This window comes from Triticum aestivum, chromosome 7B, assembly GCF_018294505.1.
Source record: "Triticum aestivum cultivar Chinese Spring chromosome 7B, IWGSC CS RefSeq v2.1, whole genome shotgun sequence".
Lineage (NCBI taxonomy): Eukaryota > Viridiplantae > Streptophyta > Magnoliopsida > Poales > Poaceae > Triticum > Triticum aestivum.
This window is the reverse complement of record NC_057813.1, coordinates 678,144,554-678,150,370: the sequence shown is the minus strand read 5'-3', so window position 1 is coordinate 678,150,370 and position 5,817 is coordinate 678,144,554.

Sequence of the window (5,817 nt, the reverse complement as noted above, 5' to 3'; positions counted from 1 at the left end):
TCCAAGAATCGGTGTTAGACATCCCTGAGCTAGTTGGTTAAGCTAAACGACAACTTGGAGGGTTGGAAGATAAAAGCTTGCCTGACTTAGTTCGTTCCAAAGGGATATTCTTGTGTAGTGTGTGTTGAAGAAAGATGATATCTTCATCGATTGGTCCCTGTGATCAGTTGCTGGATCTATTGTCTTATCAATCCTTTGATTTGAGTGTGGGCTATCATCCAATCAGACCAGAACCAACGATATTCGTAATGTTGTCTTACTCGTGGTTGATCCCTCGAGCATACACCATTATATCTTTTGGGTCTGACCAATGCTATCACTTGTTCACTTAACTATGGAATTCCTTTTAAAAGGGAACCCAGATAAATTGTTGTTGTGCCCATTGACAACATCCTTGTCTTCTCCATAATTTTGTTGAACATCAAGCTAGTGTTGGAAACTTGTGTAAGCATTTGCTCATGCTAGCTCATGAAGCATATGTTCGGATGTAAGAAGTGACTTCCTCTAGTTCATGTGCATTTGATGCAAGTTGCCGCCGTGGACTCGAGAAAGTCAATGTTGCTTCCTCTGGAATCATTGCAAGTCAGTCATGCACATGTGCGAAGAATTCTGTGGTTTGAAGACTTGCAACCTTCAATCTATATGTATCCTAGCACACCAAGCCACTGATTGATTTGTTCAAGGAGGAGGAGTTCCTTCATAAGAGCTAATCCGGACTTATGTAAGGACTTCGATACCCTCGTTGATGGTTCCCCCTCCTGAACTCGGTAGTGTTTTATTATAAGATTACTTTGTGGTCATGCTTGTCTTGGACAACGTGTTCACATGTTTGTAGCAGAACCAGCTCATGTTTTGGAGCTTGCTATCGTAGTTCATCTTCCGAGAATCTCGCAACGTCATCTCGTCGATTGGTGTTGCAAACTTTCGTTTTTCTTCCTAGACTCGATGAGTCTGGAATATCCTGACACCAACCAGATCTGAATCTCAGGCAGATATGATGGTTGGAACATTTCCCCAAGAACTATAATATTGGTTCCTCGATAACTTGTAAAGTAGATGTCGTGGCCAGCATCACCCAGCCGAAAGACCTATTATTGTAGTATCTTGATTGAAGAAGTTGGCCACCTCCCCATAAGGATTTCGTAGGATTTACCTCCGTAACTGTTCCTTATGGATTCTATTGCTCCCGAAGTCCGACCTTTACTTGATGTTCTAGTTATCAAACCATATCTATGAATGGGTTACACTAGCATGTCAAGGAGAACATTAGAAGCGGAGTGCTAAATGTCTCTCGGTCGATCATCCAGATTTTGTTTCCTTGGCATCGCTAGGGTGAAATCTGAGAAGGTGTTATCTTCCTTTGCATCTGCATCCTCCATCACCATTCATCATGGTAGTAAGTTGTGTTGCCAGGATCCTTGACACGGATGTTGGTAAATCTTGATGATTGTGGAAATGCTCAAGTTCTTGAGAGCACGCACAAGCGCTACGTGTTATCATCGGCACCAACTCGGATTCCTCTCAGTTTCCTCGGCAATGCTATGACCCTTTCAAACAGTGAATTCACTCTCTATTATGGGTTCTTCCCCAGTTACCAGAATCATTCCCAGCATTTGCATTCTGTTCCCAGCTTGCACCGCCATTGTGCCATTCTACCATGGGTCTCTTCCATTTCCGGTGATAAGCAAATTCATCCATTACGTTGTCTTCAACAAGGTAATCCACATCATCCAAGTTTGAGTATGCCATTCTACCGACCCCCTCCAAACGATCGCTCGAGAATTGTCTTAGGCTGGTTTAAAGAGTTTCAATGATCTCTGAATCAAAAGTAATTCTTTTTGCCACTTAAGATAATAATCTACGAATCACCCTCCTCCAGGATGTTTCGTCGTGGTATCATGGCAATTCAACTCCTCGCTATGTTGACAACCGATCACCACATTCTTAAGTCTGGAATTGTTGTCTATCTAGTGAACCTTCGTCATTCGTTTCTTTCCACCCCTCTTGATGTGTATCTCGTGTCTCAACCCGAGTGATGGTCCTATGTCTCGTTCCGTGAGTTGTTCGATCTTCGAGAAGATCGACCCTTCTAGAGTCTCCTTCTTTCCTCCATGTCATGTTGGCAGGAATTCCCAGAGCAAGACGACAAGACAATAATGGTGAATGAATCAACGTTCAACTGAAGGGCACCCTGGATCGTGAAGATCATACTAGTTGCGTTTACCTTTCACCTTACCCTACGCCTGAATCTCGAGACGAGATTCTTGTTTAGTGGGGGTGAGTTGTCACATCCCTAGCTTTACCCTGGCCTTGGACTAGCTTGGTTGCTGCATCATGTTTAAATTCAAATGAAATTTGAATTGAGGAATTTTCAAAGCCTCAGAAACCTCTAAAAATAACCAACAATTAAATCTTCTCAAATGTGTCCAAGAAAATGTTCCTGATATCCTCTGGAAATATTGGCAAGAGGTAAAATCCAAACCAATATTTTTGGTGTCTCAGAAACATTTAATTTGGGCATTTGAATTAAATCAATAATTATTTGAATTGGATTTATATCTACTATTAAATAAATATAGGTCCAATAATTCTGAAATATTTTGTGGAGCATTGTTTTAATTCTTTTAGCTCCTAAAAATATTGTTAGAAGCAAAATAAATTGAATTGGTTTCAAAACCAAATTCAAAACAAACCTGCAAAATAGAAAACTGAAATAATTAGAAAAGACAGAGAGAGAAGAGAAACCTTACCTGGCGCCACCACCGGCCCAGTTCCCCCAGCCGGCCCAGCCCACCTCCTCCTCCTTTGTCCTCTTCCTCCTCTGCCAGGAGGACGAGCAGAGGCGAGGCGTGGCGCTCGCCGACGCTGCCTCGGCCACCTCCTGCTTCCCCCCCTAGCCACCTCCTGCTTCCTCTCGTTGCCCTGGATCCCGTCCGCGACGCCACGCACCCCCCCCAGGCCTCTCACTCTCTCCCCGAGCTCCTCTCCTCCTCTGGCTCTCTCGCGCGCAGCCACCGAACACACCCGCCGCCGCCGACAAGCTTCCTCGCGGCCACCGCCACCCCCTCTCCTCCCCGACGTGCTCCTGAGCTCCGCAGTGCCTCCCTCGTCCTCCTCGCCGTCTCACGCGACCAGAAGAGCCCCGGAACGCCGCCCCCGACGTTTTTTCCCCTCGCCGGCCGCCGAGGATCTTCTCCGTCGATTCGGCCACTCCGGCGCGCCCCCGAGCCCACTAACCCTCCCTGCAGCTCCGCGGTGAGCCCTCGACCCGATTCCCCTCTCCCCGTGCCCCACCTCCCTCTCTAGCTAGCCCCACCACTTTGCCCGAGAATCTCTCGCCGCCGGCCATGGCGTGGCCGTGGCCACAGCCACCCCAGCTCGTATCCGAGCCCACTGTCGTGCTCACCGTGATCTCAGGAGTCCGTAGCACGCCCCAGCTCCTCCTGCCGTGCTCCCTAACCCCGACCCCGAGATTGCCCGAACTCCGGCAGCCGCAAAGGAGCTCGCCGCCGGCAGCTCCGGCCACCCCAGCTGCTGTCACTTACCTCTTTAGATGCGCCTTCCTCCCAGGAACCCGTAGGAGCAAACCGCACGTCAAAAGGTGCTCCGTAGCGAGCGCACGGTGCACCTCCGCTGTCGGCCGTGGTCGTCGCCGGCGACACTCCGGCGACTGCCGACGTGGCACGCCTAATTAGCACTAATGACGCTCTAAACACCCCCCCACGGCCACTGACAGTGGGCCCCGTAGTGGGTCAAAGCCCGGGTCAACGCGGGATTAGCCTCTGAGTCACTGACGTGTGGACCCCACACGTCAGGTTTGACCCGAGCCGGCCCCTGTTGACTTGCTGAGGTCAGCATGAGGTCATGCTGACGCCATAATTCATTTTCTGGAATTATTTTAATTCTAAATATTCAGGAAATTCCAGAAAATTGTAAAAACTTCTAAAAATCATAGAAATTCAACCGTAACTCCAAATTAAATAATTATATATGAAAAATTATCAGAAAAATTCAAGGAATCCATCTGTACCATTTTCATGCATGTTAGAACAACTTATAGCTGCTGTTTAGCACAAATCAATTAAATGGCATTTAAATAATCACATATGGAGTTTGAATTTGAATCTTGTATTCAAACCAACCTCATTTAATCTGTTGCTAGTTGCATTAGCCCAAAACACATTCATATTGCCATGTCATAGCATGCATCATATTGTGCATTGCATTGATTGTGTTCCCTTCTGTGTTGCCGGTATTGTTCCCTCTCGATAGACGTGATACCGATGATGTGATCGTTGACACTGATGAAGACTCAATGTTATCTTCAGAAGTGCCAGGCAAGCAAAACCCCCTTGTTCATTCCGATACAATCCTACTCTCTCGCTCCTGCTCTCTTTTAATGCATTAGGACAACACCGATTCATCTGTTACTTGCTGCGGTAGCTGAACCCCTTTATCCTCTGCATGACCTGTCATTGCCACAGTAAATAGATGAAACCCACTAGCATGAGTAGGAGTTGTTTGAGCCCTGTTGTGCCTACTCATTCATGTTTGTTTGTCATGCCTGCTACTGCTTAGAGTTGAGTCAGGTCTGATTCATCGGGGATGAATCAGAGGCGTGTGAACATGTCCTACTGTGTGTGAGCTAAGTGTGTGAACACGATTTGGTAAAGGTAGCGGTGAGAGGCCATGTAGGAGTACATGGTGGGTTGTCTCATTGCAGCCGTCCTCAGGAACTGAGTTCTGTGTTTGTGATCCATGATTCAGCTACTACCATACATTGGGCCCCGGGCGCTCCAAGCTCTCTCGACTTATTAATCAACTTGATCTCTGTCCAGGAGTCGCAACTAGTTTCTGGTGTTTGTAGGTAGTGTTAGTAGTCTACCAAGTGGCACCCGGTACAGGTGGGCTTGGGACAGACTAGGCACCGTGGCACGGTGTACCAAGTGGCACCTGGTTGGTGGGCTTGGGAACCCTGCACACATCGTTTGGGGCCGTAAGCGACACCCCGGCCGGATCTCCTTGCGGATGGAACCTGAATAGGCGATAAACCTGGACTAGAGACTTGTTCGGTTAGTCAGGTCGTGGCCGACTCCCTCGCCCGGCTTCCGCTTGAAGGTTGCCGAGGTACATGACGTGTACAGGGCGGTAAGTGGCGAAAGCGTGTGTGAAGAAGTACACCCCTGCAGGGTTAACATCATCTATTCGAATAGCCGGATTCCTCGGATATGGAAACGTGGACCCCTTGCATAGTTCATATACAAGTGAAAGTGGATACTCTAAAATACGCAAGATAAGCGTGAGTGCTATGGATGGCGTTCTCGTAGGGAGACGGGAGCGGATCCATAGTAGTGTATTGATATGGTGAATATGTGGACTCGTGTGCGCCACCTCAAAAGAGTCGCTTGCAGTCGTAGTTTAGGATAGCCACCGAGTCAAAGCTGGCTTGTTGCAGTTAAACCCCACCACCCCTTTGTTGTTAATGATGCATATGTAGTTAGTTCCGATGTAAGTCTTGCTGGGTACATTTGTACTCACGTTTGCCTATTTTATGTTTTTGCAGAGAGACTTCAGTCTCACTAGTAGTTCCGCTTGGACTTCGACGTTTAGCTTGATACCTCAGCTACGATCTTGTGCCCTCGGCAGGATCTGATAGATAGTCAGGGATGTCTGTACTCAGACATGATAGCTTCCGCTTGTGCTTTGACTTGTATGCTCTGATTGTTGGGTCGTGAGACCCATGTTTGTAATGTCTCGCTCCTCGGAGCCTAATGAATAATTACTTGAGTCGTAGAGTCATGTTGTGATGCATGTTGT